Below are 13,599 nucleotides of genomic sequence, written 5' to 3'. Positions count from 1 at the left end.
ACAATGCTTCTGTGTAGTTTATATTTGCACATATTCTTTTTTCCACTATTACCCACTTAGCGCTACGAATGTCCAGTTGCATTTTCTACAGACAGAGTGTTTCAAAACTGCTCAATCAAAAGTATGGTTTAACTCTGTTAGCTGAATGCTCAGATCAGAAAGAAGTTTCACAGAATGCTTCTGTGTAGTTTATATTTGAATATATTCCTTTTTCCACTACTACGCTCTTAGCGCTCCAAATGTCCAGTTGCATTTTCTACAGAAAGAGTGTTCAGATCTGCTCAATCAAAAGTATGGTTTAACTCTGTTAGCTGAATGCACAGATCAGAAAGAAGTTTCACCGAATTATTCTGTGTAGTTTATATTTGAAGACATTCCTTTTTCCACTATTACCCTCTTAGCGCTCCGAATCTCCACTTGCATTTTCTACAAAAAGAGTGTCTCATAACTGCTCAATCAAAAATATGTTTTATCTCTGTTAACTGAATTTACAGATCAGAAATAAGTTTCACAGAATGCATCTGTGTAGTTTTTATTTGAAGATATTCTTTTTCCCAATGTAGGCTTCTTAGCGCTTAGCATGTGCAATTGCAGTTTCTACAGAAAGAGTGTTTCAGAACGGCTCAATCAAAAGTATGGTTCAACTCTGTTAGTTGAATGCACAGAACAGAAAGAATTTTCACAGAATTCTACTGTGTAGTTTATATTTGAATATATTCCTTTTTCCACTATTACCCTCTTAGCGCTCCGAATGTCCACTTGCATTTTCTACAGAAAGAGTGTTCAGAACTGCGCAATCAAAAGTATGGTTTAACTCTGTTAGCTTAATGAACATATCAGAAATAAGTTTCACACGATGCTTCTGTGTAGTTTTTATTTGAAGATATTATTTTTCCCAATAGAGGCCTCTTAGCGCTCAGAATGTCCAATTGCAGTTTCTACAGAAAGAGAGTTTCAGAAAGGCTCAATCAAATGTAAGGTTCAACTCTGTTAGTTGAATGCACAGAACAGAAAGAAGTTTCATACAATGCTTCTGTGTAGTTTATATTTGAACATATTCTTTTTTCCACTATTACCCACTTAGCGCTACGAATGTCCAGTTGCATTTTCTACAGACAGAGTGTTTCAATACTGCTCAATCAAAAGTATGGTTTAACTCTGTTAGCTGAATGCTCAGATCAGAAAGAAGTTTCACAGAATGCTTCTGTGTAGTTTATATTTGAATATATTCCTTTTTCCACTACTACTCTCTTAGCGCTCAAAATGTCCAGTTGCATTTTCTACAGAAAGAGTGTTCAGATCTGCTCAATCAAAATTATGGTTTAACTCTGTTAGCTGAATGCACAGATCAGAAAGAAGTTTCACCGAATGATTCTGTGTAGTTTATATTTGAAGACATTCCTTTTTCCACTATTACCCTCTTAGCGCTCCGAATCTCCACTTGCATTTTCTACAGAAAGAGTGTTTCAGAACGGCTCAATCAAAACTAAGGTTCAACTCTTTTAGTTGAACAAACAGAACAGAAAGAAGTTTCACACAATTCTTCTGTGTAGTTTTTATTTGTAGACATTCTTTTTCCCAATATAGTCCTCTTAGCGCTCAGAATGTCCAATTGCAGTTTCTACAGAAAGAGTGTTTCAGAACGGCTCAATCAAAAGTAAGGTTCAACTCTGTTAGTTGAATGCACAGAACAGAAAGAAGTTTCATACAGTGCTTCTGTGTAGTTCATATTTGAACATATTCTTTTTTCCACTATTACCCACTTAGCGCTACGAATGTCCAGTTGCATTTTCTACAGACAGAGTGTTTCAAAACTGCTCAATCAAAAGTATGGTTTAACTCTGTTAGCTGAATGCTCAGATCAGAAAGATGTTTCACAGAATGCTTCTGTGTAGTTTATATTTGAATATATTCCTTTTTCCACTACTACGCTCTTAGCGCTCCAAATGTCCAGTTGCATTTTCTACAGAAAGAGTGTTCAGATCTGCTCAATCAAAAGTATGGTTTAACTCTGTTAGCTGAATGCACAGATCAGATAGAAGTTTCACCGAATGATTCTGTGTAGTTTATATTTGAAGACAGTCCTTTTTCCACTATTACCCTCTTAGCGCTCCGAATCTCCACTTGCATTTTCTACAAAAAGAGTGTTTCATAACTGCTCAATCAAAAATATGTTTTATCTCTGTTAACTGAATTTACAGATCAGAAATAAGTTTCACAGAATGCATCTGTGTAGTTTTTATTTGAAGATATTCTTTTTCCCAATGTAGGCTTCTTAGCGCTTAGCATGTGCAATTGCAGTTTCTACAGAAAGAGTGTTTCAGAACGGCTCAATCAAAAGTAGGGTTCAACTCTGTTAGTTGAATGCACAGAACAGAAAGAATTTTCACAGAATGCTACTGTGTAGTTTATATTTGAATATATTCCTTTTTCCACTATTACCCTCTTAGCGCTCCGAATGTCCACTTGCATTTTCTACAGAAAGAGTGTTCAGAACTGCGCAATCAAAAGTATGGTTTAACTCTGTTAGCTTAATGAACATATCAGAAATAAGTTTCACACGATGCTTCTGTGTAGTTTTTATTTGAAGATATTATTTTTCCCAATAGAGGCCTCTTAGCGCTCAGAATGTCCAATTGCAGTTTCTACAGAAAGAGTGTTTCAGAAAGGCTCAATCAAATGTAAGGTTCAACTCTGTTAGTTGAATGCACAGAACAGAAAGAAGTTTCATACAATGCTTCTGTGTAGTTTATATTTGAACATATTCTTTTTTCCACTATTACCCACTTAGCGCTACGAATGTCCAGTTGCATTTTCTACAGACAGAGTGTTTCAAAACTGCTCAATCAAAAGTATGGTTTAACTCTGTTAGCTGAATGCTCAGATCAGAAAGAAGTTTCACAGAATGCTTCTGTGTAGTTTATATTTGAATATATTCCTTTTTCCACTACTACTCTCTTAGCGCTCCAAATGTCCAGTTGCATTTTCTACAGAAAGAGTGTTCAGATCTGCTCAATCAAAATTATGGTTTAACACTGTTAGCTGAATGCACAGATCAGAAAGAAGTTTCACAGAATGATTCTGTGTAGTTTATATTTGAAGACATTCCTTATTAGACTATTACCCTCTTAGCGCTCCGAATCTCCACTTGCATTTTCTACAGAAAGAGTGTTTCAGAACGGCTCAATCAAAACTAAGGTTCAACTCTTTTAGTTGAACAAACAGAACAGAAAGAAGTTTCACACAATTCTTCTGTGTAGTTTTTATTTGTAGACATTCTTTTTCCCAATATAGGCCTCTTAGCGCTCAGAATGTCCAATTGCAGTTTCTACAGAAAGAGTGTTTCAGAACGGCTCAATAAAAATTAAGGTTCAACTCTGTTAGTTGAATGCACAGAACAGAAAGAAGTTTCATACAATGCTTCTGTGTAGTTTATATTTGCACATATTCTTTTTTCCACTATTACCCACTTAGCGCTACGAATGTCCAGTTGCATTTTCTACAGACAGAGTGTTTCAAAACTGCTCAATCAAAAGTATGGTTTAACTCTGTTAGCTGAATGCTCAGATCAGAAAGAAGTTTCACAGAATGCTTCTGTGTAGTTTATATTTGAATATATTCCTTTTTCCACTACTACGCTCTTAGCGCTCCAAATGTACAGTTGCATTTTCTACAGAAAGAGTGTTCAGATCTGCTCAATCAAAAGTATGGTTTAACTCTGTTAGCTGAATGCACAGATCAGAAAGAAGTTTCACCGAATGATTCTGTGTAGTTTATATTTGAAGACATTCCTTTTTCCACTATTACCCCCTTAGCGCTCCGAATCTCCACTTGCATTTTCTACAAAAAGAGTGTCTCATAACTGCTCAATCAAAAATATGTTTTATCTCTGTTAACTGAATTTACAGATCAGAAATAAGTTTCACAGAATGCATCTGTGTAGTTTTTATTTGAAGATATTCTTTTTCCCAATGTAGGCTTCTTAGCGCTTAGCATGTGCAATTGCAGTTTCTACAGAAAGAGTGTTTCAGAACGGCTCAATCAAAAGTAGGGTTCAACTCTGTTAGTTGAATGCACAGAACAGAAAGAATTTTCACAGAATGCTACTGTGTAGTTTATATTTGAATATATTCCTTTTTCCACTATTACCCTCTTAGCGCTCCGAATGTCCACTTGCATTTTCTACAGAAAGAGTGTTCAGAACTGCGCAATCAAAAGTATGGTTTAACTCTGTTAGCTTAATGAACATATCAGAAATAAGTTTCACACGATGCTTCTGTGTAGTTTTTATTTGAAGATATTATTTTTCCCAATAGAGGCCTCTTAGCGCTCAGAATGTTCAATTGCAGTTTCTACAGAAAGAGAGTTTCAGAAAGGCTCAATCAAATGTAAGGTTCAACTCTGTTAGTTGAATGCACAGAACAGAAAGAAGTTTCATACAATGCTTCTGTGTAGTTTATATTTGAACATATTCTTTTTTCCACTATTACCCACTTAGCGCTACGAATGTCCAGTTGCATTTTCTACAGACAGAGTGTTTCAATACTGCTCAATCAAAAGTATGGTTTAACTCTGTTAGCTGAATGCTCAGATCAGAAAGAAGTTTCACAGAATGCTTCTGTGTAGTTTATATTTGAATATATTCCTTTTTCCACTACTACTCTATTAGCGCTCAAAATGTCCAGTTGCATTTTCTACAGAAAGAGTGTTCAGATCTGCTCAATCAAAATTATGGTTTAACTCTTTTAGCTGAATGCACAGATCAGAAAGAAGTTTCACCGAATGATTCTGTGTAGTTTATATTTGAAGACATTCCTTTTTCCACTATTACCCTCTTAGCGCTCCGAATCTCCACTTGCATTTTCTACAGAAAGAGTGTTTCAGAACGGCTCAATCAAAACTAAGGTTCAACTCTTTTAGTTGAACAAACAGAACAGAAAGAAGTTTCACACAATTCTTCTGTGTAGTTTTTATTTGTAGACATTCTTTTTCCCAATATAGTCCTCTTAGCGCTCAGAATGTCCAATTGCAGTTTCTACAGAAAGAGTGTTTCAGAACGGCTCAATCAAAAGTAAGGTTCAACTCTGTTAGTTGAATGCACAGAACAGAAAGAAGTTTCATACAGTGCTTCTGTGTAGTTCATATTTGAACATATTCTTTTTTCCACTATTACCCACTTAGCGCTACGAATGTCCAGTTGCATTTTCTACAGACAGAGTGTTTCAAAACTGCTCAATCAAAAGTATGGTTTAACTCTGTTAGCTGAATGCTCAGATCAGAAAGATGTTTCACAGAATGCTTCTGTGTAGTTTATATTTGAATATATTCCTTTTTCCACTACTACGCTCTTAGCGCTCCAAATGTCCAGTTGCATTTTCTACAGAAAGAGTGTTCAGATCTGCGCAATCAAAAGTATGGTTTAACTCTTTTAGCTGAATGCACAGATCAGATAGAAGTTTCACCGAATGATTCTGTGTAGTTTATATTTGAAGACAGTCCTTTTTCCACTATTACCCTCTTAGCGCTCCGAATCTCCACTTGCATTTTCTACAAAAAGAGTGTTTCATAACTGCTCAATCAAAAATATGTTTTATCTCTGTTAACTGAATTTACAGATCAGAAATAAGTTTCACAGAATGCATCTGTGTAGTTTTTATTTGAAGATATTCTTTTTCCCAATGTAGGCTTCTTAGCGCTTAGCATGTGCAATTGCAGTTTCTACAGAAAGAGTGTTTCAGAACGGCTCAATCAAAAGTAGGGTTCAACTCTGTTAGTTGAATGCACAGAACAGAAAGAATTTTCACAGAATGCTACTGTGTAGTTTATATTTGAATATATTCCTTTTTCCACTATTACCCTCTTAGCGCTCCGAATGTCCACTTGCATTTTCTACAGAAAGAGTGTTCAGAACTGCGCAATCAAAAGTATGGTTTAACTCTGTTAGCTTAATGAACATATCAGAAATAAGTTTCACACGATGCTTCTGTGTAGTTTTTATTTGAAGATATTATTTTTCCCAATAGAGGCCTCTTAGCGCTCAGAATGTCCAATTGCAGTTTCTACAGAAAGAGTGTTTCAGAAAGGCTCAATCAAATGTAAGGTTCAACTCTGTTAGTTGAATGCACAGAACAGAAAGAAGTTTCATACAATGCTTCTGTGTAGTTTATATTTGAACATATTCTTTTTTCCACTATTACCCACTTAGCGCTACGAATGTCCAGTTGCATTTTCTACAGACAGAGTGTTTCAAAACTGCTCAATCAAAAGTATGGTTTAACTCTGTTAGCTGAATGCTCAGATCAGAAAGAAGTTTCACAGAATGCTTCTGTGTAGTTTATATTTGAATATATTCCTTTTTCCACTACTACTCTCTTAGCGCTCCAAATGTCCAGTTGCATTTTCTACAGAAAGAGTGTTCAGATCTGCTCAATCAAAATTATGGTTTAACACTGTTAGCTGAATGCACAGATCAGAAAGAAGTTTCACAGAATGATTCTGTGTAGTTTATATTTGAAGACATTCCTTTTTCCACTATTACCCTCTTAGCGCTCCGAATCTCCACTTGCATTTTCTACAGAAAGAGTGTTTCAGAACGGCTCAATCAAAACTAAGGTTCAACTCTTTTAGTTGAACAAACAGAACAGAAAGAAGTTTCACACAATTCTTCTGTGTAGTTTTTATTTGTAGACATTCTTTTTCCCAATATAGGCCTCTTAGCGCTCAGAATGTCCAATTGCAGTTTCTACAGAAAGAGTGTTTCAGAACGGCTCAATAAAAATTAAGGTTCAACTCTGTTAGTTGAATGCACAGAACAGAAAGAAGTTTCATACAATGCTTCTGTGTAGTTTATATTTGCACATATTCTTTTTTCCACTATTACCCACTTAGCGCTACGAATGTCCAGTTGCATTTTCTACAGACAGAGTGTTTCAAAACTGCTCAATCAAAAGTATGGTTTAACTCTGTTAGCTGAATGCTCAGATCAGAAAGAAGTTTCACAGAATGCTTCTGTGTAGTTTATATTTGAATATATTCCTTTTTCCACTACTACTCTCTTAGCGCTCCAAATGTCCAGTTGCATTTTCTACAGAAAGAGTGTTCAGATCTGCTCAATCAAAAGTATGGTTTAACTCTGTTAGCTGAATGCACAGATCAGAAAGAAGTTTCACCGAATTATTCTGTGTAGTTTATATTTGAAGACATTCCTTTTTCCACTATTACCCCCTTAGCGCTCCGAATCTCCACTTGCATTTTCTACAAAAAGAGTGTCTCATAACTGCTCAATCAAAAATATGTTTTATCTCTGTTAACTGAATTTACAGATCAGAAATAAGTTTCACAGAATGCATCTGTGTAGTTTTTATTTGAAGATATTCTTTTTCCCAATGTAGGCTTCTTAGCGCTTAGCATGTGCAATTGCAGTTTCTACAGAAAGAGTGTTTCAGAACGGCTCAATCAAAAGTAGGGTTCAACTCTGTTAGTTGAATGCACAGAACAGAAAGAATTTTCACAGAATGCTACTGTGTAGTTTATATTTGAATATATTCCTTTTTCCACTATTACCCTCTTAGCGCTCCGAATGTCCACTTGCATTTTCTACAGAAAGAGTGTTCAGAACTGCGCAATCAAAAGTATGGTTTAACTCTGTTAGCTTAATGAACATATCAGAAATAAGTTTCACACGATGCTTCTGTGTAGTTTTTATTTGAAGATATTATTTTTCCCAATAGAGGCCTCTTAGCGCTCAGAATGTTCAATTGCAGTTTCTACAGAAAGAGAGTTTCAGAAAGGCTCAATCAAATGTAAGGTTCAACTCTGTTAGTTGAATGCACAGAACAGAAAGAAGTTTCATACAATGCTTCTGTGTAGTTTATATTTGAACATATTCTTTTTTCCACTATTACCCACTTAGCGCTACGAATGTCCAGTTGCATTTTCTACAGACAGAGTGTTTCAATACTGCTCAATCAAAAGTATGGTTTAACTCTGTTAGCTGAATGCTCAGATCAGAAAGAAGTTTCACAGAATGCTTCTGTGTAGTTTATATTTGAATATATTCCTTTTTCCACTACTACTCTCTTAGCGCTCAAAATGTCCAGTTGCATTTTCTACAGAAAGAGTGTTCAGATCTGCTCAATCAAAATTATGGTTTAACTCTGTTAGCTGAATGCACAGATCAGAAAGAAGTTTCACCGAATGATTCTGTGTAGTTTATATTTGAAGACATTCCTTTTTCCACTATTACCCTCTTAGCGCTCCGAATCTCCACTTGCATTTTCTACAGAAAGAGTGTTTCAGAACGGCTCAATCAAAACTAAGGTTCAACTCTTTTAGTTGAACAAACAGAACAGAAAGAAGTTTCACACAATTCTTCTGTGTAGTTTTTATTTGTAGACATTCTTTTTCCCAATATAGTCCTTTTAGCGCTCAGAATGTCCAATTGCAGTTTCTACAGAAAGAGTGTTTCAGAACGGCTCAATCAAAAGTAAGGTTCAACTCTGTTAGTTGAATGCACAGAACAGAAAGAAGTTTCATACAGTGCTTCTGTGTAGTTCATATTTGAACATATTCTTTTTTCCACTATTACCCACTTAGCGCTACGAATGTCCAGTTGCATTTTCTACAGACAGAGTGTTTCAAAACTGCTCAATCAAAAGTATGGTTTAACTCTGTTAGCTGAATGCTCAGAGCAGAAAGATGTTTCACAGAATGCTTCTGTGTAGTTTATATTTGAATATATTCCTTTTTCCACTACTACGCTCTTAGCGCTCCAAATGTCCAGTTGCATTTTCTACAGAAAGAGTGTTCAGATCTGCTCAATCAAAAGTATGGTTTAACTCTGTTAGCTGAATGCACAGATCAGAAAGAAGTTTCACCGAATGATTCTGTGTAGTTTATATTTGAAGACAGTCCTTTTTCCACTATTACCCCCTTAGCGCTCCGAATCTCCACTTGCATTTTCTACAAAAAGAGTGTCTCATAACTGCTCAATCAAAAATATGTTTTATCTCTGTTAACTGAATTTACAGATCAGAAATAAGTTTCACAGAATGCATCTGTGTAGTTTTTATTTGAAGATATTCTTTTTCCCAATGTAGGCTTCTTAGCGCTTAGCATGTGCAATTGCAGTTTCTACAGAAAGAGTGTTTCAGAACGGCTCAATCAAAAGTAGGGTTCAACTCTGTTAGTTGAATGCACAGAACAGAAAGAATTTTCACAGAATGCTACTGTGTAGTTTATATTTGAATATATTCCTTTTTCCACTATTACCCTCTTAGCGCTCCGAATGTCCACTTGCATTTTCTACAGAAAGAGTGTTCAGAACTGCGCAATCAAAAGTATGGTTTAACTCTGTTAGCTTAATGAACATATCAGAAATAAGTTTCACACGATGCTTCTGTGTAGTTTTTATTTGAAGATATTATTTTTCCCAATAGAGGCCTCTTAGCGCTCAGAATGTTCAATTGCAGTTTCTACAGAAAGAGAGTTTCAGAAAGGCTCAATCAAATGTAAGGTTCAACTCTGTTAGTTGAATGCACAGAACAGAAAGAAGTTTCATACAATGCTTCTGTGTAGTTTATATTTGAACATATTCTTTTTTCCACTATTACCCACTTAGCGCTACGAATGTCCAGTTGCATTTTCTACAGACAGAGTGTTTCAATACTGCTCAATCAAAAGTATGGTTTAACTCTGTTAGCTGAATGCTCAGATCAGAAAGAAGTTTCACAGAATGCTTCTGTGTAGTTTATATTTGAATATATTCCTTTTTCCACTACTACTCTCTTAGCGCTCAAAATGTCCAGTTGCATTTTCTACAGAAAGAGTGTTCAGATCTGCTCAATCAAAATTATGGTTTAACTCTGTTAGCTGAATGCACAGATCAGAAAGAAGTTTCACCGAATGATTCTGTGTAGTTTATATTTGAAGACATTCCTTTTTCCACTATTACCCTCTTAGCGCTCCGAATCTCCACTTGCATTTTCTACAGAAAGAGTGTTTCAGAACGGCTCAATCAAAACTAAGGTTCAACTCTTTTAGTTGAACAAACAGAACAGAAAGAAGTTTCACACAATTCTTCTGTGTAGTTTTTATTTGTAGACATTCTTTTTCCCAATATAGTCCTCTTAGCGCTCAGAATGTCCAATTGCAGTTTCTACAGAAAGAGTGTTTCAGAACGGCTCAATCAAAAGTAAGGTTCAACTCTGTTAGTTGAATGCACAGAACAGAAAGAAGTTTCATACAGTGCTTCTGTGTAGTTCATATTTGAACATATTCTTTTTTCCACTATTACCCACTTAGCGCTACGAATGTCCAGTTGCATTTTCTACAGACAGAGTGTTTCAAAACTGCTCAATCAAAAGTATGGTTTAACTCTGTTAGCTGAATGCTCAGATCAGAAAGATGTTTCACAGAATGCTTCTGTGTAGTTTATATTTGAATATATTCCTTTTTCCACTACTACGCTCTTAGCGCTCCAAATGTCCAGTTGCATTTTCTACAGAAAGAGTGTTCAGATCTGCGCAATCAAAAGTATGGTTTAACTCTTTTAGCTGAATGCACAGATCAGATAGAAGTTTCACCGAATGATTCTGTGTAGTTTATATTTGAAGACAGTCCTTTTTCCACTATTACCCTCTTAGCGCTCCGAATCTCCACTTGCATTTTCTACAAAAAGAGTGTTTCATAACTGCTCAATCAAAAATATGTTTTATCTCTGTTAACTGAATTTACAGATCAGAAATAAGTTTCACAGAATGCATCTGTGTAGTTTTTATTTGAAGATATTCTTTTTCCCAATGTAGGCTTCTTAGCGCTTAGCATGTGCAATTGCAGTTTCTACAGAAAGAGTGTTTCAGAACGGCTCAATCAAAAGTAGGGTTCAACTCTGTTAGTTGAATGCACAGAACAGAAAGAATTTTCACAGAATGCTACTGTGTAGTTTATATTTGAATATATTCCTTTTTCCACTATTACCCTCTTAGCGCTCCGAATGTCCACTTGCATTTTCTACAGAAAGAGTGTTCAGAACTGCGCAATCAAAAGTATGGTTTAACTCTGTTAGCTTAATGAACATATCAGAAATAAGTTTCACACGATGCTTCTGTGTAGTTTTTATTTGAAGATATTATTTTTCCCAATAGAGGCCTCTTAGCGCTCAGAATGTCCAATTGCAGTTTCTACAGAAAGAGTGTTTCAGAAAGGCTCAATCAAATGTAAGGTTCAACTCTGTTAGTTGAATGCACAGAACAGAAAGAAGTTTCATACAATGCTTCTGTGTAGTTTATATTTGAACATATTCTTTTTTCCACTATTACCCACTTAGCGCTACGAATGTCCAGTTGCATTTTCTACAGACAGAGTTTTTCAAAACTGCTCAATCAAAAGTATGGTTTAACTCTGTTAGCTGAATGCTCAGATCAGAAAGAAGTTTCACAGAATGCTTCTGTGTAGTTTATATTTGAATATATTCCTTTTTCCACTACTACTCTCTTAGCGCTCCAAATGTCCAGTTGCATTTTCTACAGAAAGAGTGTTCAGATCTGCTCAATCAAAATTATGGTTTAACACTGTTAGCTGAATGCACAGATCAGAAAGAAGTTTCACAGAATGATTCTGTGTAGTTTATATTTGAAGACATTCCTTTTTCCACTATTACCCTCTTAGCGCTCCGAATCTCCACTTGCATTTTCTACAGAAAGAGTGTTTCAGAACGGCTCAATCAAAACTAAGGTTCAACTCTTTTAGTTGAACAAACAGAACAGAAAGAAGTTTCACACAATTCTTCTGTGTAGTTTTTATTTGTAGACATTCTTTTTCCCAATATAGGCCTCTTAGCGCTCAGAATGTCCAATTGCAGTTTCTACAGAAAGAATGTTTCAGAACGGCTCAATAAAAATTAAGGTTCAACTCTGTTAGTTGAATGCACAGAACAGAAAGAAGTTTCATACAATGCTTCTGTGTAGTTTATATTTGCACATATTCTTTTTTCCACTATTACCCACTTAGCGCTACGAATGTCCAGTTGCATTTTCTACAGACAGAGTGTTTCAAAACTGCTCAATCAAAAGTATGGTTTAACTCTGTTAGCTGAATGCTCAGATCAGAAAGAAGTTTCACAGAATGCTTCTGTGTAGTTTATATTTGAATATATTCCTTTTTCCACTACTACTCTCTTAGCGCTCCAAATGTCCAGTTGCATTTTCTACAGAAAGAGTGTTCAGATCTGCTCAATCAAAAGTATGGTTTAACTCTGTTAGCTGAATGCACAGATCAGAAAGAAGTTTCACCGAATTATTCTGTGTAGTTTATATTTGAAGACATTCCTTTTTCCACTATTACCCCCTTAGCGCTCCGAATCTCCACTTGCATTTTCTACAAAAAGAGTGTCTCATAACTGCTCAATCAAAAATATGTTTTATCTCCGTTAACTGAATTTACAGATCAGAAATAAGTTTCACAGAATGCATCTGTGTAGTTTTTATTTGAAGATATTCTTTTTCCCAATGTAGGCTTCTTAGCGCTTAGCATGTGCAATTGCAGTTTCTACAGAAAGAGTGTTTCAGAACGGCTCAATCAAAAGTAGGGTTCAACTCTGTTAGTTGAATGCACAGAACAGAAAGAATTTTCACAGAATGCTACTGTGTAGTTTATATTTGAATATATTCCTTTTTCCACTATTACCCTCTTAGCGCTCCGAATGTCCACTTGCATTTTCTACAGAAAGAGTGTTCAGAACTGCGCAATCAAAAGTATGGTTTAACTCTGTTAGCTTAATGAACATATCAGAAATAAGTTTCACACGATGCTTCTGTGTAGTTTTTATTTGAAGATATTATTTTTCCCAATAGAGGCCTCTTAGCGCTCAGAATGTTCAATTGCAGTTTCTACAGAAAGAGAGTTTCAGAAAGGCTCAATCAAATGTAAGGTTCAACTCTGTTAGTTGAATGCACAGAACAGAAAGAAGTTTCATACAATGCTTCTGTGTAGTTTATATTTGAACATATTCTTTTTTCCACTATTACCCACTTAGCGCTACGAATGTCCAGTTGCATTTTCTACAGACAGAGTGTTTCAATACTGCTCAATCAAAAGTATGGTTTAACTCTGTTAGCTGAATGCTCAGATCAGAAAGAAGTTTCACAGAATGCTTCTGTGTAGTTTATATTTGAATATATTCCTTTTTCCACTACTACTCTCTTAGCGCTCCAAATGTCCAGTTGCATTTTCTACAGAAAGAGTGTTCAGATCTGCTCAATCAAAATTATGGTTTAACACAGTTAGCTGAATGCACAGATCAGAAAGAAGTTTCACAGAATGATTCTGTGTAGTTTATATTTGAAGACATTCCTTTTTCCACTATTACCCTCTTAGCGCTCCGAATCTCCACTTGCATTTTCTACAGAAAGAGTGTTTCAGAACGGCTCAATCAAAACTAAGGTTCAACTCTTTTAGTTGAACAAACAGAACAGAAAGAAGTTTCACACAATTCTTCTGTGTAGTTTTTATTTGTAGACATTCTTTTTCCCAATATAGGCCTCTTAGCGCTCAGAATGTCCAATTGCAGTTTCTACAGAAAGAGTGTTTCAGAACGGCTCA

Source organism: Symphalangus syndactylus, chromosome 3 (genome assembly GCF_028878055.3).
Source record: "Symphalangus syndactylus isolate Jambi chromosome 3, NHGRI_mSymSyn1-v2.1_pri, whole genome shotgun sequence".
Lineage (NCBI taxonomy): Eukaryota > Metazoa > Chordata > Mammalia > Primates > Hylobatidae > Symphalangus > Symphalangus syndactylus.
This window is presented reverse-complemented; position numbering follows the sequence as displayed.